At 36.6% G+C, this 25,404-nt stretch overlaps 1 protein-coding gene across 1 annotated transcript in view; it reads right to left on the bottom strand.

Annotated features, from left to right (window-relative positions):
- The window catches only part of LOC123875183 (myosin-I heavy chain), a 105,688-nt gene that overhangs the window by 61,394 nt on the left and 18,890 nt on the right, over positions 1-25,404 (bottom strand). Inside the window, exon 2 of the mRNA XM_045920873.1 lies at positions 12,111-12,170. The gene's annotated coding sequence lies outside the window, so the exon portion shown is untranslated. The remainder of the gene's footprint in view (positions 1-12,110; positions 12,171-25,404) is intronic.

Below are 25,404 nucleotides of genomic sequence, written 5' to 3'. Positions count from 1 at the left end.
GTACCTACCACTTAGGTGACTATTAGAGCCAAAAAATCCTAGAATAGAGAGCGCGTAAAAAGCAAAGCGTAGGGCACTATCCAGCAGTCAGCACGAATCATTGACCAAAACAACGATTTAAAGTTGAGAAATGGCTAAATAAAGAAATGTGAAGAACGATATTAGTGGTGTTCGCTAAAAAGGTTGTACTTCCACACGCTCATGTGATGATGATAAATAAGGCTTAAACACTAGACTTGTATAAACATATTCCAGAAACTGGGAAAAAAGAATAAACTCAAAGACATACGAGTAGTTCCACATATAATAACGTACTTATGTAGATAACTGGTACAATACCACGATTAATTTTGTGTTTTTACCCGACTGCGGCAAAGCCAAAAAGAAGGGTTATGATTTTAGCAGTCTATGTATGTATGTATGTATGTATGTTTGTATGCAGATTCTGTGTAGCCTAGCTGTGTAGTCCATCGTAGCGCCTAAATTACTGGGCCGATTTTGATGAACGAGGTGTCAATTCATTCGTCGTAAAGGTCCGGGTGACATAGGCTACATTTTATACAAAAAAAATGACCTAACGGATTACATGACTAAGTGGTGGTTTCCAAATATTTTTTTTGCTATTTCTACAATATAATATGTCGTTGAACCACGAAATAAGCTTAAAATCATTAGATAGTTTCACGTTCCTTCACTTTGATCAAGTTATGTGTGAACAGAGATATAAAATTCGCCAATTCGCTATCCCTTACATTACATCCTGATTAGGGACCATTACACCCATCCTCCCGCTCTCACCAAGTAATATTTCCAACAGACGGCGGACCCTTTTGTGGCAACATGGCAAGTCGCAGCTCATTCATGCCATGTTCCTTTTCTTATTCTAGACAGTCTTGTTACTCAAGCTGTCTAGGATAAGAACAATATGCTCAGCGGTAGACGCGGCCCGAACCGAAATTAGGTAAGCGGTCTCTGGTTTCTACAATCTCTAACCCGTTATAATTATATATGTGGTCTTTTGTACCCAAGTTTGTTATGTTTATTTTAATTATTATTAGTTTATATCTCGTGTCCATCGTCATTCTTAATGTCTCTGAGAATCGTCATATTTGCCACAGAACATCTTCTCTCATACCTTTACCTATTCATTTTGATTAGATATCCAGAGTGTGAAACATATTTTAATCTATATTCTGTACTTGTAATAATGCGAGAGTCTGTCTGGTATCTGTCTGTTACCCATCGATTTAAACGATTTTGACAAATTTTGGCCCAGATATAGCTCGCGTCTCGGAGACGGATAGTGGCTTCTGAATTCTATATACCTATGTCTATATATGTTTATATTGCATTGCTTCCTTGACGATGCATATTATACCTAATGAGCACTTACATTGTAAAAAAAACCAAATAGGTATTAGGTACCTTTCCTATAAGAGCATGAAGCTTTTGGTAAAGATAGTTAACCTAGAAAAGGGTAAAGAGGCAAATTGTTAATTGAGACTATTTAAGCTTTATGTTAATCTTTAACTAAAGCTTGAGTTACGTTATTATGATCGAGCTTTGGGTTTGTCTTACTTATTTTACTAGTGTGTATCGGTTTCAAAAAGACGCTAAGGTTATGTCCATCATCAACAGACCACAAGTCAAGGGTTAAACGCTTTATTCAATCGGCGGACGCCAACGTAATTGCTCCTATTCGCTTATTACATTCCTGCATTCCTACTTGAAGCAAACAACCGTATTTTCTTAGCAATAGAGGCTATAATATACATATTTTGGCCTAAATAAAACTTGCTAGAATATGAGGATGTGGAAATAGATACCTACAAATTGTTTGCAATTTTTGTAGTCTACCTATTTCATTTCGGGGTCGCAAGTCATTACTTCTCAGTTATAACACTTTTAACTTATCTATACCTATAGGAAAATTTCAGATTCCTACATATAAGATAAGATATTATTATTCTTATTTCAGATACCTACAAATAAGAGAATTAAATTATAAATTATGGCTTTGAAACTATGATCATAAAAAATTTCGGTGAAGGTCGACTTTAAAAAATAAAGTGGTATCTATAATCTTTCTTTTGTACAATGATTTTTTTGTAATTAGCATCATTATTGTTTATCACTTTTACTATCGTACACACCACTGCACTTTAAGACGTAACGGATATTCAAAAACACATTAAATGCGTATTTAATTATGCGTATTTTCTACCAATTTTCTATCAGATCTATTTCCGTACGCACGCGTCTTTTATGTGTCTGTTAGAGTGGCCACAAACGTTCCGGTCGTAACCGTAAACTGGGAGAAGCACAGAAACTTTACGCGTGTAGAAATATTTTTAAAACTTAAGCATCTAATTACAGAGCCACACATTGGATTGGCGACAAAAATTATGAAAGAGGGCTGGACCTTAGCATAAGAGTTATGATTGCTACAATCGCAATTTATTATTGTGATTGACTGAATTTATGGTATTCTTGATGCAACTGCATTTTAGCCAATGTTTTGTTTTCAACAATTTGCCTATTTTGAATAGGTAAAATGAAAATTCAGCCAATCAAAGGTTCTTGCGATTGTCACATTATGTAAGTTATAGTCACGTGTCACGTCATCAAAGCACGTAGACCTGGGTTCTGGGTCATTTAGATCTTCCAAATCAATTTGAGAATTAAACTCTACATTCTCAAAAGTCTGGGTCTGATGGGAGACTTCAGCTGTGGTTATAGTTACCATCCTACCGGCAAAGCCGTATGTATCTTCAACCAACTATCATCGCTCAGGTACGATGCTGCGTAAAGAATCCAATAAGGTTATACAAAATTGCAATAATGCTTCGAACCTGAAAGAGATATGGTAATTTTATTACCATACCCCTGTTAGATCATCATTCATCAGCATCTAGCCGTTTTCTTCTTCTAAACAATCGGCGCGTATACGACCACGCTTATATCGAAAGATTTACGAGCGCGCGCGCACCCACCGTGTGCATTATCAGGAAATTAATATTGATGGCCAAAAAAATACGTAATTGGTTTATCTTTTTTCTACATCCTTCGATGCGTTAAATACAAACTTAATAATCGTATGTCGGACGCTGAATATATTATTATCTTGATTTATTTAAAGATACGACTAGGTAGGTATCGATTCTAAGTCGAATATTGAAACATTTTAAAGAACTCATTTCTAGGACTTATTTTTGTTTAGTGTGCTTCGAAAAACTTTTTCTCTTCTTTATCTACTAGCATTTTTCTTTAAAATTTCTTCACCAATGTTGTTAATTCATTCAAATAAGAATCACTAAATTGATGGCTGCCTATAAAATTAATTAGATCTTTTTCATAATGCTAGCTACTTTTAGACCTGTGAGTTTATTTTAGACATAATTAGCAATTATTTCCAATTTCAGAAAACTTAGTAATCCCTAAGAACTCTTTTGCAATAAAATGGCTTTGAGACTTCATGTACGATAGAGCCATATCAATTCTTATTTATTATTTATTCATTCATCCTAGGTTACAGCGTGCATGAACGGAAACAAACCTTTAAGCCAAAGGCTTACACATGACCCATATAGGTAGCAGGTAATCAGAACATGGCCCGAGCATGTGGAAGTAACGCTCATTTGACGCCATGTCCACCGAAGTGGCGGGAAATTGCACTGCGCCAGTTTTTATCAAAGCGGAATAAATGACGCGCCTGGATTGAGATTTGAGATGATTGCTTTATACTCGATTTTCATCGATTCGTGTCGATAAAAAGCAAAAGATTTTCAATTTTATTCATTACTATGTCATTTGGATTTTCGATGCTGTCCTGATCTTCAACCAACCATTTTTTTTCCCTGACTACGTCATCGGCCTTACTGGAAAGTGCCTTGTAGACAAGTGTAAATTAAAAATTTATAACACCCCCGACATGTGAAGGTTACACTAACTAGAAAAGAGCTGATAACTTTCAAACGGCTGAACCGATTTTCTTGGATTATAGCTAAGAACACTCTCGATCAAACCAACTTTCAAACAAAAAAAAAAAAAAAACTAAATTAAAATCGGTTCATTAGTTTAGGAGCTACGATGCCACAGATAGATACAAAGATACACACGTCAAACTTATATCATCCCTCTTTTTGGGTCGGGGGTTCGTAAAATGCATCGAAAAATTCTGTTTTTTGTTCCGTACCCTCCCTCCGTGCTCCGTTGCAGCGTATCTCTCTCCATATCCATGTAACACTTCTTAATGTATGTCTAAAAGAGGTAAAGGATTCTATAAATCAGTATGTCGACGACGGAAACAATATTAATGTCGGCGCGGCGATAAAACAAACACGGAGTGTCACACTTATACGTGATATTTTAACTATCTTTACAAATGTAAAATATATGAAGCTTGAGCTTTAGCTCAAAAGTCTGCTCCAACTTTTGAATTCTAAATTCAAAAGTTGGAGCAGATTACTTGGATTACTCGGAGATCGAGAATGAAATAGTTCTTTGGTGAAAAGAATACTTCAGAAAACAATAATTAAAAAACTTTTAGAAGCTTTTTAAAATAAAAGAACCTAGCGGTCGTCCGCGTTGGTCGTAGAAAATGTTAAAGACTGATAAAAATATTTATTCTTTGTTTTTGACTTCAGATTTTGCTAGTCCGAGAAGTCTCCTAGGAGTGACTAGAACAGTAATTGTTGTATAATTATTATTAATAACACTAAGTCAAAGCCTCACAAATCACAGTACTGAGGCACATTTTGAATTTTGATTAATTCAAGTGTTCCTTAATAAGCCCCATTGTATTCTGATGAATTTAATTTGTGAATGTAACTACGGTGTTGAGAGTTTTTTTCATGAGAAATAAAAAGGAAAGAGGACCCAGGATTAAAAGTCAAGCATTGTCAAAGTATTAAAGCGTTTCCTGTGTTTTAATCCGGGATTAATTATTATTAACCGACTTCGAAAAAAGGAGGAGGTTCTCAATTCGTCGGAATCTTTTTTTTTTAATGTATATTGCCCGATTAGGTACTCTAAGACGTCTGGACCGATTTGGAAATTTTGTCTATCAAGTAGGTACACTACTTACGAGCGTACTGCAAAAAGCTAGATATTCCATTACTTATTTTACTTTTCTCTGGAGTCTATGTTCCTATAGAATAACCAACAAGGAAAACATTGAGACGACAGATATTGCCTTGACATTGAAATTTGAGAAATGGTCTTTTTCTTTGTTATTATTAAACAAACACGCACATTATGGTCATGTTCCGTCGTCATACCACTTCAAACAGACCAACCCACGTTCTATTTATTTTTCTGACCCACTCCACTTAACTAGGCCTTAACCCTTCAATGCGTGACACCATTTCCTAGAGTAAAATTAATTTAGGTTAATTTATGACTACCGAAAAAACTCATCAGTAGAGTGCTTTTAAGTCTCAGAAAAAACGTTTCTATAATAATATTTTTTAGTAATACAAAGCATAATATTATGTTATTCATGTTCAAGTGATGTGGCACTACATTTTTATTTTATTTTCTGATGCCCGCGACTTCGTTCGCGTGGATATAGTTTTTTAAAAATCCCGTGGGAACTCTTTGATTTTCCGGGATAAAAAGTAGCCTATGTGCTAATCCAGAGTATAATCTATCTCCATTCTAAATTTCAGCCCAATCCGTCAAGTAGTTTTTGCGTGAAGGAGTAACAAACATACACACACACACACATACAAACTTTCGCCTTTATAATATTAGTGTGATGTATGGTACCGCCTACTAGTAATACGGTAGTACGGCACTACTGGCTAGCAGCAAATATAAAGAATTGATTAGATTGTTTTTTGTGAACCTGAGCTGCAGTTTCTTAGCTTTAAAATTAAAAATATTCAAATTCTAAGCATGACAATGTAGGTACGATGTTATGTGTAACGATAAATTAATTTGTAAGTAACGTGAAATGAGGAAATCAGTTGAACTATCAATGTAAGCTACAGAGCTCAAGATTTCAAAGATGATGTCGAATTAAAGGGCAATAGGCGAGGCAAATACATAGTTAGAAGAACCGCTAGAAGCTGGGGTCCCAAGATGCTGGAATGTTTCCCCCTCATTGGGTAGATACTGGATAAAGACGGCGTGTGGAAGTCCCTACAAGAGACCTATATCCTATGATCCAGAGTGGACGATCAATCTGTTGATGACTACGATGACGAAACTGTTTTTTTTATTAAGAATATTAGCCATGTGAATCATGACTAACATTCCCCTTTCCCCTCCAACTAAGCGTAAAGCTTGTGCCAGGAGTGGGTACGACTATAGTGCAACGGGTGGGGTTTGAACAGCCGACCTTTCGAATTTCAGTCCGCTCCTATAACCGTTGAGCTATTGAGGCTTAACTGATTTTTTAAACTGGATTTATTATACTCATGCATGATAGTGGTAATTTTATTATTCATTTTAAACAGTAGCGCGCATCACTAATTCCCATATCTGCTTACTAAGTAGGTGTTGCAACTTTGATATCAGACTCCACAAGTTGGTATCGCGTTCGCGGCATCCGTTTAGATGTTAATGCCGGCAGTGATAAATACTAAACCTCTGGGAACTCGGCGTCTTTGAAGGCTCGTTGAATTTAACACCACATTGTTAAAGAGTTTATTAGGTAATAACACTCGTTAGAAAAATAAGTGTGGTGGATTTTTTTCAATTACTGAATTCATTTTTTGAAACCAAAGATTCAACGTTTTGTTATACCTACTTGACTAGATTTAAAATGAAATGAAAAATACTAATTTTATGTAAGTCAACTTATGACGCTATATGGACGCTATGTTTATGATAATTGTGCTATTACTTCTGTTTCAGAAAGCAAAGTAGAGTGTAATAAGCTAAGCTGATACGTAGCTTCATGCTAGAGTGTACACCCCGAATAAATAATTATCAGAATAATATACTTACTCGTAGCTTACTGAACCTTTGCCTATCTACTAAAAGTTGTCATGACCTATATGCTATGTTCATATTATAACCTCACGTTTTGAACTTATCACAAAAATTATCAATTTAAGCGGTGACTCACAAATGAGGGTTGGTACCCCATGCCTCAGGAATCCTATGCAAACGAAACAAATTATACTTGATGAAATACCTCTGAACAAACCACCGTGTCCTTTAACGAACAATTTATGCAGTATCGTTGCAGTCGCTGTTCCCACGAGACAATGTATGGAGAGCGTACTACAAGCATACGTTCTCAGGAAAGCCTTTGCATATCGCAGACAATCTGCTGATACGATTCCGCTTGATGTCACATCGCTACAATGAAAATTCTTGAATCTAATTTCCATAACTGATGAAACCTATACTTAAAGAGTTGAAATCGCAAATTCCACGGTATCCTTTAATGAATAATTGCAGCGTCTACGTAGTTTCTTCTCACATTTCTCTTATGAAACAGGTATGTTTCCGAATTTCAACGTCATAGTGCAACAATACAAATCCTAGGATCTGATTATCATAATATGTGATGTATACATAGAGCTAAAATCGCCAAATCCGTTGTGTATCCTTACATGCAACATTGGAGTAGTTCTAAAGTTATATAATTTGTTCATATTTTCTCCTCTTATTTGTGGATTTCAAACATACACTGCATAAGTGAAAATTCTTGAATCTTATTAAAGTTATACTCAGTGTTAAAACCACAAAATCCGCAGGAATAATTGGAGCATAGCAGTTGCAGCGACAACATCGTTTTTTCACTTTTCTCTCATGAAACAGTAATGTACGCGGCGCGAGTGACAAGGCTCTTAGAAAGGCTTTTGCGTATTGCTGACAGCGTGGAAGTCCTGATTGTGACGTCACACAGCTTCACTCTTACATCTACAAAGGGGCTATTACTGCTGAAGTGCATTTTAACCCCGCAGAAGCTTTGTAGATAGCGCCCCCGCTGATAAGCTGAAAGAATTTCTATAGCTCAATAATAAGTACTCCTTATGTCTGTCTCCCTTTCTTCACACTAATATTATAAAGAAGAAAATTTGTATGTGTGTGTGTATGTTTGTTACTTCTTCACGCAAGAACTACTGGACGGATTGGGCTGAAATTTAGAATGGAGATAGATTATACCCTGGATTAGCACAAAGGCTACTTTTTATCCCGGAAAATCAAAGAGTTCCCACGGGAATGTTTAAAACCTACATCCACGCGAACGAAGTCGCGGGCATCAGCTAGTCTTAAATATTTTCGATGCAACAATTTAATTTCTTAAGTTAGCCCAACAGATAGAGTTTTGGACATATATGTCTGCATACATGACATCAGCACATAGACGTACCTACATATTTTATTACATCGATGATTTTATTACTGTGGTTCACGATAACACTGCGATAGTCTGAAATATCAAAGCCAGTGGGTAGGCATAGAAAATATTTCGAGTCAATTAGAACTGATTATCTTGACTTATTATTAATTAGTTTATAAATAAGCTACCGTTTGGAATAAGAGCATTCTAAATCTCCTTGTTAAATGATTGCTTACTATTATTGAAGTCGTGCTAATGTAATATCACCCACAATTACGAAGATAATCCTATTAGTTGCTGGTTATAAGACTAATTAACATGTCGTGCCCGGTGATTAATAATCTAAGTTGGAGCTGTTCAACTCGTCAGCGTGGGAATTAGGTCAGAAACTTTCAAGAGTCTGATAGTTGTGGTTACTTTGCGTAGGAATTATCCGTCTGCTGTTATACTCAGAAAATGCCTACGTACCCACTATTTAAATGGGCATCTAAATGTGTAGCCCATTTATGCTTTGAGCTATTCTTTTCTTATTTGTGACGCTAAAGTTACGTCATACGAAAGCACAGCATTTAGAAATTAGATTGGGGTAAAAAGTCATCGACCGAAAAATGTAATAGCTCTTACCGCATTTGCGCAATATACCTAGCTTGCGACGTTGCAACAATAATAATATTTTAGCCAGTGATTAAGGCAGTAGAGTTACACATTTTTAATACTTATGTAACTAAATAATCCAAGTGAGCAGCAGGTGGGATCGTTAAAAAACTTGGTCGTTCCGGTCTTGTGATTTGGGGGTTAATTTATAAGATAATATTATGGTATAATGTATGCGTGAAGTTTATAGATTTTGATTAAAGATGTATTGCATTACAAGAATTATTACAGCTTAATATTTATTCTAAAGATTATTTTAGAAAAACTGTTATTTTTTCTTTTTAATGCACAATTAAAAGGGTCTTATAAAAAGCGGACTAAAGACTCCAGAACAGTAATTCCCAATCAACTTTATAAGAATGTGTGAGAAGCGCGTTAGCGGGTGTGCAAAAGCAATGAGGTAAAAAAATTAATAAGTAGGTTCTTAATTAAATAGACATTAAAGTAAGGAAAACTTTGACTTGGAACTAGGAGCCTTGGATCTCTTAGTAAAAATACTAAATAGTGGTAGGAAAAAATTCAAAATCAGGACGTTCGCCTGCAGGCTCAAGAGCAAGAATTTGAAATTCAAACGACGGCCGGCGACTCCTGTGCAAGTGAAATAAACTAGGACAAGCCGGGATGCGAGATGTTACCGGTCCTTTATACCCGCGCTCAGTAATTTTAGGGTTAGTGAACTCCTGTGGAAAAGAAGGGTTCTTAAGTAAATTTTTGTTTTCATAGTGGTTTTAATTAATATGCAACGTTAATTTAAATAATTACAAGTATTCTTACAACGTTTTTACATTATACTTACGATCCAATTACAGTATCGCATTCGATTCGATATCCGGGACACTTTAAATAAGTATTCTGATATCTCTTATCATTGAAGGCGCAGGTGCACATTAATTAATTTTATTCGGTTTTGTACGAAAGGAGAGATGAGATGGTATCAAAAAATCAAAACTTATTTTTTACTCGTAAAAAGTTTTTTACTCGAGCATCGATTTGAATAATATTTCACTGTAGTCACTACTTTTTCTTCACTAATTTCCGAACAGTGCCTGTTGCCAATGATGAAACAATATGGATTCGAGGCATGCCCCTAAATAATTATAATAAGTCCATAAGGACTTCATAAGAAGGCTCTGAGACACTCAGCGATCGATGAAGAGAGCTACGCTTGGAGTTACACTACGTCATCAAATCAGAAATGAAGAGTTCCGCAGAAGTTAGAAGAACTAGAATAACCGATATAGCTAAACAGGTAGCGAAGTTAAATGACAATGGGCAGGACATATAGTCCGAAATGATGGACGTTGGAACCCAAGGTGCTAAAATGGCGATTTGGCTCCGGAAAGCACAGTGCTGGAAGACCTCCCCCGTTATGTGGACAGACAAACGAGTTGCAGAGAGCCGCTGGATTCAGGCGCCGCAAGGCTGTGGCAGCGGAAGTCCCCACAAGAAATCTATGTCCAGTAGTGGACGTTTGTCGATCGATAATGATGATAGTGAGTCATGCTTTTCCTTCGATTTATTAATAAGAATTCAAATTCCGCAGACAATATTTTTAATCTGATTTGCTTGCCTCAGCAAAAACCTATCTCGGCAAAAATTAAAAATCAGGACGTTCGCCTGGAGGCTTTCGAGCGATAATTTGAAATTCAAACGAAGAACAGCGACGCGTTTGCACTGTAACTAGGACACGACGGCTAGTGATATGTTTGCGGTCTTCTTTACCCCCACCCAGTAATTACAGGTTTAGTGAACTCTCCTGATAAAGAAGAATTTATAAGGAGAATTTGAATATTCGTGAGTGTTATCCATTGATCTAAATGTAGATATTAGTAGCACAGAATACTGAATATTTTAGTACCTACCTAGTATTAAAGATCCACCATGGTAGGTATCATTACTTTAAAACGTAAGCCCAATAAGGGTCGACACATACAGACAGAGTGGATCATCGTATTAATCGTGGTTAGTAGGTATACCTGTTGTTTACAATTTGCATTAGTGGAGTTTATATAGTTAAAATTGGTATACTTGCTCGAAACACGCCACTACGCCGTTATTAACAAGAAAGACGTTTACATGGTTGACGTAGTGGGTAGCATGTAAACTAATAACCTATTATATTACTATTTTTTTAGGTACGACGTGTGATTGTTTGTTGATTCTAATAAAAAAAAATGCAGCTGTAGCGCCTCGGCTCCATTTCACTCCGTGTTGCACCTAAGTTTTAATATCCAAATAGGGGGTGGACTTAAACTCCTAAAGGTTGCAGGTTTTAACGAATCGAACAGGGCGTTATCCTATTGCGATCAGCTTTATACGAACAAGAATGCAATCGTCAAAGTAAATAGCGGAAACGGTTCCTATAGCGCGGCATGTGCCAACTCCTAGCCATAGTATCGTATAAGGCGAGGTACACGCGTACATATCCGCCGGCAATGTACTGAATGACAATCGGGCCATTGTCTATTGTCACTATGCCTCCAATGCATGGCTTGCGAGGTGACGAATACCCGATGCTACTCCTTGGGACAACCTATCAGTTATAAGCTTTCGGAAAAGACTATGAACATTGTTGTCTGTAGATAATATTATTGACTCCTCAATCATCATCCTTTACTTTAATTTAGATACAAGTAAGCCGTTGACTGCAATTTCACCTGGCGGTAAGTGATGATACAATCTAAGATGGAAGCGGGCTTATCTGGAAGGGGTGTGGCAGTTTTCCCTTTGGTTTCTACACGACATCACAGCTGAACTTGCTGTAGGGTGGTAACTAGCCACGGCCGAATTCACCAGACCATACCAGTAATTTGAGAAGTTGTAAAATTCCAAAACCTGCCGGGAATCGAACCCGGGACCTCCCACTAATAAGACCACAGCGATTACCACTGCGCCAGGGAAGTCGTCACCCATCATGATCAATCCATCACCAGCCAACTACTGAGCACGGGCCTCACAACAGACGGAAACGTTTAAGTGCGGAAACCAGCCCAGAGAGAAGAAGAGCACGGGCCTCCTCTCAGAATGAGAAGGGCTTTAGGCCATAGTCCGCTACGCTGGCCAAATGCGGATTGGCAGACTGACAGTTTTGTTCAAGGTTCTACTACATAAGAACTGCTCTTAGAGCTAGAACCTATGTATAAAGACAATTTACCTGTTTTTTGTGGCTTTCGAATGTAGTTTTCCTTTACGGGCGCTTCATTTTACGTGAAATCTGTGAACAAACAAAAAATACGATAAGTATATTTTATTTCAATTTTTCTGTCGCGAATCAAAGGAGGCTCGCAGTGAAGGGGCCAATGCAACGTAAGTGGACATCGCGTACACACAAGAACCTCGTTGCTATAGGTATATGTACAGTTACAGCTCGCTAGTGAGAACTCAGCTTAAAATAAGCCTCAAGACACAACATCGGACATACATTTTTAAGATACGAGCATACGAGTAGGTTATCGAGTCATGTCGGAATATTCAATTTCAAGCCGACTTGAACTCCAATGTAATTTCCTCCCCCGTTGCGGCGCTGATGGTAACGTCGCATACGAACACGTAGTATCATGTAGCACGTGAGAAACTCTATTCCACATTCAATCGCGTATATTTATGTATACTATTGGCGTCACTCAGAAAAGCAGGTATTATTTAAATATTTTTATCGAATTATTGGAATGTCCTCTCAAACCAACACAAAAAACATCAGGTTCAATGTGTAGAGGTTATCCGAGAGTTTTAATCTAAAAAAAACTAATGCCAAAATAAATAATTTAATTAGAGCGTGATTGCTATCACAACATCTAATTATCCAGTTCACAATACAAAAACCGAAAATATGCGATATCGCCCCGAATCTCGGAAGGAGACTAAACTAAAACCTTCGAAACACCCGTATTTATGCAAGTTCAATCTTGTTGACCTCCTAGCAACAGATTGTATGACATCGAATGAGCCAAATATCGATTTTATCTAACTACCTGCATTAGGTAAATTAATAATTTTTATATTATTTTTGACAACTCAAATCAATATTTTAAAAATAACCTTACAGTTCGGCCGTCCTGAATTTAACACGTCCTCGTGTTTCTAATCAATCTTGTCATGTCAGTCGCGGGCTTCCCTGCCCTAAGTCAAATCCAAATCATGGGCTATCCTGCCCTCCGTCAAATCATTAAAACCTATCCATGAACTGCCGAACTATCAGTTTTAATATCAAATCAATAATAAATCCAAACGACTAACCTCTCATTCGATGTACACGAAATCTGAATTACTTACTGCAAGTTACTTTCCACTTCACAAAAGACTAAATTCTTTAAAAAAAAAACTAAAAATTTTAATCACCAAATCAAACTCAATAAAAATTTTAATCAAATGTGGGTTGTTTACAAAAAGATACCAAAGCGAAATTAAGACAACGTGAGACACGTCCCGCTTCTGAATTATTGGCGTCACTCAGAAAAGCAGGTATTATTTAAATATTTTTATCGAATTATTGGAATGTCCTCTCAAACCAACACAAAAAACATCAGGTTCAATGTGTAGAGGTTATCCGAGAGTTTTAATCTAAAAAAAACTAATGCCAAAATAAATAATTTAATTAGAGCGTGATTGCTATCACAACATCTAATTATCCAGTTCACAATACAAAAACCGAAAATATGCGATATCGCCCCGAATCTCGGAAGGAGACTAAACTAAAACCTTCGAAACACCCGTATTTATGCAAGTTCAATCTTGTTGACCTCCTAGCAACAGATTGTATGACATCGAATGAGCCAAATATCGATTTTATCAAACTACCTGCATTAGGTAAATTAATAATTTTTATATTATTTTTGACAACTCAAATCAATATTTTAAAAATAACCTTACAATACTAATCTATATCTATACTAATAAATAAAATTGAAGTGTCTGTCTGTTTGAACGGGCTAATCTTCGGAATGGCTAAACCTATTTTGACGGGACTCTCACAGACAAGTAGAGGATTAACTAAGGAGTAAGATAGGCTACTTTTTTAACCGACTTTGAAAAATGGAGGAGTTGTGTTTTTCTACCTAGGCACACTGATGTCTCTGAGATTTCTGAACCAATTTACGTAATTTTTTTTTTAATCGATAAAGAAACTTTGCGAAATTGTTCGATAAAAAAATTAGATTCCAACTCCTCAATCCTGATGCTGCAGGGGATCTGACCAATCCACGCGGGCGAAGCTGCGGGCATCATCTAGTTTGTATTAAACAAGCAGGCGAATGGGGGTTGGCTAATAGAGTAACAGAATTTCTTTTTGAATTCGCCTTAAATTGCATTGCAAATTAGGTCGTCATTACCACCAGATATCTACCAATTTCGGTTTTCCTTGTTGTCTGATATTTTGGAACTGTGAGTAAAATGTAACATTTTCCTGATTGATTAAATCAAAATAAGCAACAGGAAAACCTGCTGTGCTGGTACATAGTAGACCACTCGGTCCATTTGCTGAGCTGGTTTTAAAAGTAGGCAATAAAAGAGGACATAAACAATTTGTTATTTTATTAGTTTAAAAAAAAAAAACAATAACAGAAAACCTCCATTATATTTCAGGGTCCTTCAAGGTCGAAAAAATTTCATTATTCAGTTACTGTAATGTAATAAGTAGGTATATTTTATTAGTCTTATACGATACTTACTAGGATTTCTGAAAGCATTCTTTATCAGTTTATTTTTATTGCATGCATTAATAAAAAATCGAAAAGGTAACTAAGTAGGTATCATTTCTCTTCTTATAAGTAAACATATGTGGTATTACTCGCTTCAAAGACCTGACGAATATATTAGAATGCAAGAGAGCGAATCGCGAGTCCATTAAAAATACGTTACACAGTTATTAAGCAAAAATATTATAATTTAGGCGAGGACATGACAGTTCCTTTCGGTGCACCGGAAAATAACCGAGTACCGTATTCTGATATCATGGTTTATTTTTGTAACTGGGGGTTTTTGAACTTTCATATAATTTTCAAACGTTTCAGAATTTTGGGGACTTATTTCCTTTCATCATCATCATCAGCCTGTAGATGTCCACTGTTCGACCTAGGTCTTCCGTAAAGAGTGCCATCCTGTCCGCAGCATTCCTTATCTAGCCACTTCCTGCTACACTCGTTGTATCATCCGCGTTCGTCCATCCATTTTACTTTTTTATTTACGTTCCATCGTACTTTTTTATTTACGTTAAGTTTTTAGTACCTAAGGCAGGCAAAAACAGGGCAAAAGGTAGTACTTTTGCCTGATTGGCTGATACTCTCTCCCACAGCTCTCTCAATACTGGCTAAAATGCACATTTACAGCAATCAAAACATCAAATTCCAATCGTAGCAATTACGATTTTAGCAATGTGATACCTTTTTTTTTTTTCTTAGAGTGATGTACGATCAGTCCGAGGATTTTTAGCAAATTAGTCAAAGGCCACTGTTTTGTAAAGGTTCCTCTTTAGGGGTTAGCAATGTAGGAGCAATGTTATACTTAATCATACTTTGGCGCTAAAGGCACAGATCTTTTATCAGCTTTACATATTCGTTTTTATAGTCCATGTACTGACTCATTAAGCTTTAATCAGGAAAGTAGTCATTAAAAAGTGTGCAACTAGTAATTTCCGTTGGTTACTTTGAGCGCGGAGATTGGATGCATCGCATAGCTTTCGTTTTTATGGCACTGAGTTATTAGATATGTTACCTAGTTAGTTACTTATTTCCCCAAAATTTTATGGGTTGTTAGGTGGCACTGACTTACTAGTAGGTACCTTGTAGGAGGTTATTGTTAACAATATATGATTGAGTACCAAATTGTGCGAAGAAAGAGGTTTGAAGACTGTCCTCTGTCCCTATCTGTATTTTTTTTTTGTGAAAAAATATATACCTTTTAACCAAAATACAATTTATTCTTTGTCCGATGATTTCATCTGTGGAGATCTAACATCAGTTCATAATTCTAGTAAAATACTGATCAGATATCCTTTACTATACAACCAGCAGCGAGTCTAGCTCGTCGAAAATCTATTCTTCCGAAAAGATGCAGCGGCAGAACAATTAAAATTGCTCGGCTCGGCAAGAAATTTTTCATTCATTTGCTAGAATGCTCTTCAAATGATTAAGTTTTCGGAGTTATGTGCGTTTTAAGCAATTAAATATCACTGGTTTTAAGGGTAAAGGAAAACGTGAGGAAACCTGCATGATAATGTATTAAAAAGTGTGTGAAGTCTGCGGCCAATGCGCACTGGACCAGCGTGGTTGACTTTGGCATAAACCCTTCCTTTCTGAGAGGAGGCCCATTCTCAGTAGTGTGCCGGCGATAAGTTGATCATGATAATGTTTCACAGTAATGGCAAAATGCGCACGCTTTTTCCTGACACCGGATTCTGCATGAGCTTGTAATATTCTATGTTACATTGTGTACGAATATAACATATAATATATGTGGATTTCAGAGGGTTTTAACATACTTATTCTATGTTACGTTCAGAAGAATGTAACATAGGACTCAAGTCTATTGGCTCTTTAAACGAATCTACTTAAATAATGTGTGAAATAGATATAGCCGGCGGGTATAGGGTACTCGTACCTACGGAGTAGTGTGTGCGCATATAGAAAACTTTACTCTCGTATGATAACCATTCGAGTTTTCAACTCTGCCTATTCGTGAAAGAAGTTTAAGTTATCCACCTGCTCCACGCTACTTGGTGTTTGCCGTGCCAATTTAGAATTAAGTTGCAAAATGCAAATTAAGTTTCCATTCCGCCTCTGCGCTGCGCTCTGCGCTTGTTCATGTTTGCCTTTGAGCCGTAAATATACGCGTAGCTAACCATTAAAAAATAGGTAATTTAAAGGTGCCTTTAAAATCAAATTATATTTATTTACTTAGTTTCAGTTTTATTGAAATCTCAATGTCGTCCTTTGTGTAGGTACTCGAAGTATTTTTCCTACAAGGCGTGTTCAATTTGCGCGAGGAATGAACCTTTTGAATGAAAAATGATTTCAAATGCAAAATTCCGAAAAATTCCTCTATCCATTTTTTTTTAAACTTATAAAAGTAGCATAAACTGCAATAGGTTTAGATTTCCTACATAATATATCAAACTCTTCAAACATGACTTCGGTACGATGGGACGCTGCGCCTGTAATATTAAGCACCAACGGTGTTTGTATACTCTTTGCTAGTAGGTAGGCATGTAGTATAACTAAGTAAGAAATAAATACAGCAAAATATATCCAGCTTTTCGCTGACAAATGTTCAGTTTACGTTATACGGGCGCCATCGACGCCGACACAGCCAATTTATAATTAAATTGGCGAAATTTTCTCCGGCTCGACGCTCCTTTGTCGCCCGCGCGCCTGCCTCTGGGTCTCAAAATACTCATAACTACGTTTTATTAAAAAATCAGTTCGACATAAGTACTTAATATACTTACCTTGTTTGTAATTATACGTGTTACCTGGATGCCCACTTTAATTAGGTTTGCGATTTTTAATTAAGTAATTTTTTAATGAAGAACGACGGATCGCAATATTTTTCAGGCTAGCGGAGGTTCTTTATTTTTTTAATTGCATGGATTTCGTTACTTCATTCTTGACGATGAGCCTTGTCTTCTTACGACGCGACGCGGATGGGTACCTATACTTCCTACCTACCTACCAAATAGGCCTATGCCTACCAAACATAATTATATCAAAGTGGCTTGAGCCATGTGATAGTAAAAATCTATCTTAAAAACCTAAAAACATGATATAATGAAGGTGTATGTAGGTACTTATAATTCAGAGAAGAAAGTTGAAATGTTTGTAGAAAAACTATTAGTCCGCATCATGAAATAATCCGAGATCATATCTAGTAAATAAATTAATTCTAGAATTCCCTACAAATTGCACACCACATAAAGTATTTACCTAATAAAAGAATACAGCTATTATAGTTTTTATACTTGCGATTAAATGAACACGCAAACATAAAAAAGAAAATATACTTATAATAATAAATCATTAATATTTTATAGTAAGTACCTAATAGTTATTGTCACTCTCTAGTAAGTAATTCAAGCTTTTACTTATTTATCATAGTTACTCGTAAATAAATTACTATTTTGACATCGAAAGTTTTACCATATTCGAATAGTTTTGCTTATTAAACATCAAATTGTGATTTCTAATATCAATAAATATGAAGTAGGTATTTAAGCAGTCTTTGTTAACTTAGTCGAATTTTTCTGCCGAATTGTAAATTGCATCTAATACAAATGCGAGTGTTTCTGTGTCTAACCTTTTCACAGCCCATCCGTTATAGGTACTACTTCTTATCCCAGGAAAAACAAAGAAATTCCGTCGGGATTTTTAAAAAACCTTAAAGACTGTCTGGTCTAGAATAAAATTACAAGTCTCTCGTATTCAGAATCTTTTGCCGATTTTCAACGGCTATAAATATTTAATGCTTTCGTCTAGCTCTAGTCTATATAGATACCTATTTGACTATTACAATAAAATTATCATTCAATGCGGAAATGTGAAAATACTTCTACAGCGCCTTTTTTTCTACATTTTATTGGATATTGTTAAACTATCCCCGCGACGCGGCTTCAAGCAGGCAAGCCTGGGTCCGGTCAAATCAGGACCCCGACGGGTTTACAGTTTAGCCCGACTAAACTGTAAACCCGTCGGGGTCCGTACTCCGACGAAACATAGATCCGATTTACATAAATTATCCGTTTTATACAGATCGATCCGTTGCATTGCTCCGTTGCTGCCTGATTGAAGGACAAAACAATCAACCAATCAACAAACTCACTTTCGCATTTACATTTATTTCATAATATGCTCCCACGATACTTAGTTTAAAAGATAAAATACCTATTGGAATGAAGGGTGAACTATTTGATCTAATTGAAGTTTCTGAATTCTACTAAACCAAATAGATAACATAGTAATCACCTTGGATTTCCAAGACTTTTATTGCGATAAATATGTTTACATTCAAGTACCTACCTATACACTGAACTAAATCCAGTGACAAGGAGCTTAGTCTGTACTCTGTACTGTGAAGAGTGCAGACAGAGTGTTTGTTTATTTGCATTTAATATCGGCGACGAGCGGCAGCTGCCGGTTATTTTCGATAGTGACTATATTAACACTGCCACTACAACTTAACAGGGCTCTCTCCGTCACTCGTTTCCACTCGTTTCATACAATCGTAGTTCCAATTTCATTTGAATATTAAGCAACCAAAGTCAATGAAATTTTGCAGACATATTCTAGAAACTAATATCTGTGTCTGTGGTGTTTTAGATTTTTCTAAAAATGTGTAGTTTAAAAATTACAGGGGCTCAAAGATTTGTATGGAAATTTTTAAGACCGCGTAACTTTGAAACCGAATATTATAACAGAAATCTGGAAAACCACAGACATAGATATTAGTTTCTAGAATATGTCTGCAAAATTTCATGGACTTTGGTTGCTTAATATTCAAATGAAATTGGAACTACGATTGTATGAAACGAGTGGAAACGTGTGACGGAGAGAGCCCTCTTAATGATATGAATAAGTAAGTTCGTTCCCCTAATCATAAACACTCACTTTTAACTCTTCACTCCTTTACAATTTTTACTTCTTTCCACCAAAAGGAGTACAATTGTACCTACTTTGAACAAATGATTTTGACTTTGACTAATCAATCGAGTAGGTAACAATGTCTTACGAAAATAAAATTCAATTACCGAACACACTTTTATATAGGTAACTCTTCCTCATTCAACTTTCTGCTATCGTACCTACTGCTATTGTATCTACTGCAACCTACGAGACTCAGCCAAGCGCTTGTCTATAAATTCAGAATTTAGGGTGCATAAGATCTGTGGAAGTCCCTACAAGAGACCTATGTATAGCGGTAGGCATTTATCGTTTGAAAATGATGACGATTATTTTAAAGATACAATCGACGTAACGTCAATAAAAATTAAAGGATAGATAGCAATCGGTACATCAAAACCATTGATATACTTACCTACATGAAATATATAAATCTTTGATCAAATAGATCAAATATAATGATTTCTTCAAGTCCATTTAAAGATATTAATACTTAATAAGTAAAACTCATTTATGCAACAAAGAATTTGTAATTATTATTATTACCATAAAAATGCACGCGGAAGTTGTGGTGATTGCACAACCACGAAAGATCGTAAATGATTTCAGTGCTTTGGAGAAATTGTTTCAGTTCAGTTATCTCCAAAGACATTAATATTATCTCAGCATTTGGATAATTACTTAAGTTTGTATGTTATTATTTTTATCTCTCAATAGTTTAACAATAACAAGTGTAAATTAAAAATTTATAACACCCCCGACAAGTGAAGGTTACAGTAACTAGAAAAGAGCTGATAACTTTCAAACGGCTGAACCGATTTTCTTGGATTATAGCTAAGAACACTCTCGATCAAGCCACCTTTCAAACAAAAAAAAGTAAATTAAAATCGGTTCATTCGTTTAGGCGCTACGATGCCACAGACAGATACACAGATACACAGATACACAGATACACACGTCAAACTTATAACACCCCTGTTTTTGGGTCGGGGGTTAATTAAAAATTTATAACACCCCCGACAAGTGAAGGTTACAGTAACTAGAAAAGAGCTGATAACTTTCAAACGGCTGAACCGATTTTCTTGGATTATAGCTAAGAACACTCTCGATCAAGCCACATTTCAAACAAAAAAAACTAAATTAAAATCGGTTCATTCGTTTAGGCGCTACGATGCCACAGACAGATACACAGACACACAGACACACAAATACACAGATACACACGTCAAACTTATAACACCCCTCTTTTTGGGTCGGGGGTTAAAAAAGCATTTAGGTAGTGTGCTGAAAGCTAGCTGTGGACTCTCTACTAAATGTATTATGTAGAATATCTTGTAGTTTTTATCTATTTGTTACTTTCTTTTCTAAATTACCACACTATTTGTAGTTTTGGTAGGTTTCATTAAACTAAGTGAAACTTTTAACTATTCGATTCGAAAATTATAATAAACGATTTTGAGGATTTATTTGGTGATGCTGCATCGCCAAATAAGTATGAAATTGAAATAAGTATGAAAAAATGTACGTAATGTTCATGTACAGATTGAATTATCAAGTAGATAGACCATTGATGTAGGAACAACAATGGTCCATCCTTTGGCTATGTCGCCCAGACGATTTTGTATTGTGTGTAAATAATGAATCTATAGATGTAGTAGGTAATTCGGAATGTGGTTAGGGATCGCTCAACCCCATCGCGTGTTGGGTGGTGCATGACTCGAGCAGACACGCGAACGCCTGTATGTATGTATATCGTATGTTTTGTATTGTAGGTATGTACGTCCGATCTAATTAGCTCAACTTATCTGTTAGACTAAATACTTTCATAATTACTCACATCCACTTAACAACATACATACATATTACTTACAACTGTGGTTTATTCGAGATTTATTTTTAAACTAACGAGTATATTACACATATAGGCATGCGTTTGAATGGAATTACATCAAATAGTAGCTGATGATGGAGCTAAGGTGGAGCGCGCCTGCATAGAAGGTGAATATTCATTGTTCTTTAAAGAGTCCCAAAATTGTAACTGGTGGGGAAAACGAAAGCTGGAAGACCATTCCATATCATATTATGCCATAGTCACAGCAATTTATGCAAGACTTCCGAAGACTGACACTTTAATCTGGTACATTAGGTTGGTCAGTTAGGTGTGACCAACAAATAGTAATTCTATCTGCAGGAAAGCGGACGTCGCGTGACGTTACGCTATGCAATGCAATTCACGTTTTCTTAGCTACGTAAACTTAGCCTTAATTTGCTTAACCTTTACGATAGATACAATAAATGACATTGAAATCTGATCATAAAACTCTAAAACCATTCAAAGCGAATCATCAATATCATGATCAACCCATCGCCGGCCCACAACGATGCACGTCTCCTTTCAGCATGCGAAGGGTTTAGGCTATAGTCCGCCACGCTGGCCCAGTGCAGATTGGCAGACTTCATACACGTTTGAGGACATTGTGGAGAACTCTCTGGCATACCCACTCCTAGCACAAGCTTTACGCTTATTTGTAGGGGAAAGGGGAATGTTCGTCATGTTCATACCTACAGGTTTGCTCACGATGTTTCCCTTCACCGTTAAAGCAAGTGATAACCTCCCGAAATAGGAGTCTTCCTAAATCTTTTGAAGCGGACGTATTAACCACTAGGCTATCGCGGCTCAAATAGGTATTATGCCATAGTCACAGCAATTTATGCAACACTTCCGAAGACTGACACTTTGATCTGGTACATTAGGTTGGTCAGTTAGGTGTGACCAACAAATAGTAATTCTATCTGCAGGAAAGCGGACGTCGCGTGACGCCACGCTATGCAAAAGCAACTCACGTTTTCTTAAGTACGTAAACTTTGCCTTAATTTACTCCTGTACGTTTAAAACATTCAAGATTTCAAACTCAAAAGCTTATTCATAGAGAATGATTGAGTTTATAATGGTACCAAAGGCCAAATCATCGAGATTCAATCAAATAATCAAGCTCTTAGTGCTGATAGCTCTAGTATAGAAATCTTTGGCTTTGATATCATTACCTAAACTAAAATCTCTTCGTTCTTGCGCTTAATAGAGCTTGACGAGATCAGGGGGCACGGCAGTGCCCCCGCCAAGACGAGCCAAACGGCGGCCGGGGCGCTACGTACCTTTTTCTCGAAGTGTTTCGCCGTATTTTCGAACCGTCATAACTTCGGTCTGGATGACGCTAGAAAGCTGAAATTTCATTTTGTCGTTCAATGAAATACATTTGAAACTAGTGAAATGACTTACTGAGTTGCGAATATGAAAATGGAGAAATCATCGTGGTAGATTTTACGTTTGGCCCTCATTCACAAATCCCTGGTGAGAAGCGCGAACCTTTTATATTTTTTTACGAAAGCAAAAAACGCTTATAGTTTCGTCCAATCGGTCTATCAAACTGTCTGTCTGTGTGTCATAGCCATTTTAAAATAATACTCTAATAAATAAATAGCTGTGAGGTTGAAAAGCACAGTTATAGAAGCCTATTACCGCTACATCAATGCATTTTTTTTTTAAATTTTTAGGGTACCTACTCTCCTTCTGAAGATGAAAGGCGCGATTCGAATAAAAATGTTTAATGTACCCTTGAGTGACACCTTACTAAAATGGCATTTTAAAACCATATGAGGGTTTTAAAATGTCGGAAAAAATACCGAACCGCCAATGTTTTAGCAACAGCGTGGCTATTGGCTACGAAACCCTACCTTTTTCTGTATTATAGTGCTCTGACACGCACTTGGCAGTTTTTTTTTAAATTTTTATGTCAGCCACGTAGTAAGTACTGTATCTATTGAGATCGGACTTCGGAGGGTCTCTACCGAAGCTGTTATTACACTGGCCATACACGATTAAGTTTATCGTCAAAGCAGCGGACTTGAAGCGGTGTCCAGTCAACTGATAGCCATATACCGTCAAGTGTGAATGACATATTGCACACTGATAGCCGTAGGTACACCGTCAAGTCCTACTGGACGCCACTTCAAGTCCGATGTAAACTTGACCGGTAAACTTGATCGTGCATGGCCAGCGTTAAGTTTCCAATTTAATAATTAGGTATGCTTCGATGTAGCGAAGCGACTGGAATATCTACAAATAATATTTTTTGTCATGCACATTATAAAAACCTACCTAGATAAATTCTCTGTCTTACTGAGCCATTAAATAGTATAAAAACGGTTACTTTAATGTAAGCGATTCCTTATGAATAACAATGACGTAAAAAGGATGTGTAGCCACGTGTGTATGTGTGCTGCACCTGGGAAGCCTTGGAATGATGCTTATTAAATTGTTTTTGTCTCCAATGCATGATATTATAGTTTCCGTATCCGTTTACCATTTATCTAGATATGCCTAACTCATAAAAGTTAGCAATCGAACTGATTATTATTATTTGATTGGTAATTTTGACGTTTCGTCTGTAATGCATATCTACTAATATCTAATATTGTAAACGCGGAAATGTCGGAAATGTCTATGTAACTGTCTGTCTGTTACCTTTCGTCAACCCACAAAATATATAAGGCAAATCAAAGAATTCCCAAAAAAAATTTAAATTCACGGAGACACCGTCAAAGTCGCGAGCCCATCATCTAGTGTTGATCAACAACTTAGTTTACATTCACTTCTAATAGTAGAAGTAGGTAGGTAGTAGGTACCTAGTATGCTTACTGTGCAGGCCATCTTTTTACCTGATGCCGATTGTATAGTTTCGACACAGCTTTAGTACGTATATTTTTTAACCCCCGACCCAAAAAGAGGGGTGTTATAAGTTTGACGTGTGTATCTGTCTGTGGCATCGTAGCTCCTAAACTAATGAACCGATTTTAATTTAGTTTTTTTTTTGTTTGAAAGGTGGCTTGATCAAGAGTGTTCTTAGCTATAATTCAAGAAAATCGGTTCAGTCTAGTTACTGTAACCTTCACTTGTCGGGGGGTAAATTTTTAATTTACACTTGTTACGACCCGAGTCCAGAATCATAATCTATTAAAAGTTAAAACACCCGACGTACAAGAGTGAAAACCGTACATTTACAAAATTATATTAAATTTTGATAGTTGCGGCATACCTATTGTAGTTGTCAAGCGAGTCGCGTCTTACTACATTTACATTGTTGATTTTACAGCTGAAACGGTTTCGTTTCAGGCGTTTCGTACATTCGCATTTCGCAAGCAGCGCTTGAGTCCTGTTCTCTGTGCGCACTTTCTATTGTTGTAGATTCTCGTTTAGAAACGCAACTGCCTGCAACGAACAAATCACAACTCACAATGTAAGTAAAGGTGTAAAGAGGTACAAAGTTGTTAGAGTGGTACGAGCATAGACCTAAGATTTTTCGCTAAATTTATGGGTACGAGTAACTACAGATAAACCACCAACCAAGAAATTAAACTTAGGACACAGTTTAACACGAGTTATCGGACAGGTATTCGTATCTATCTCTCAAAACAGCCGTCAACTATAACAGTGGATCAGCGGAGTTGATTGCTTTGAATTTGTCTGGTGGGAGGCTTCGGCGTGGCTAGTTACCATCCTACTCGCAAAGCCATACCGCCAAGCGATTTAGCGTTCCGGTACGATACCGTGTAGCAACTAAAGGGGTGTGAGCTTAAGAAAAACTGCCATAGCCCTTCCAGGTTAGCCCACTTTCATCTTAGACTGCATCATTATTTACCACCAGGGGAGAATGCAGGGGAGAATGAGAATGCAGCAGATAAAAGGGAAGTTTTGAAGAAGTACCATTCCACCACCTGCACCGAGTGGGTGTTAACTGAAAGCAATTTACCTCCGATATAATATCTGAGGTAAATACTCAGACAGTA

This window comes from Maniola jurtina, chromosome 19 (assembly GCF_905333055.1).
Source record: "Maniola jurtina chromosome 19, ilManJurt1.1, whole genome shotgun sequence".
NCBI lineage: Eukaryota > Metazoa > Arthropoda > Insecta > Lepidoptera > Nymphalidae > Maniola > Maniola jurtina.
This window is presented reverse-complemented; position numbering and strand designations above follow the sequence as displayed.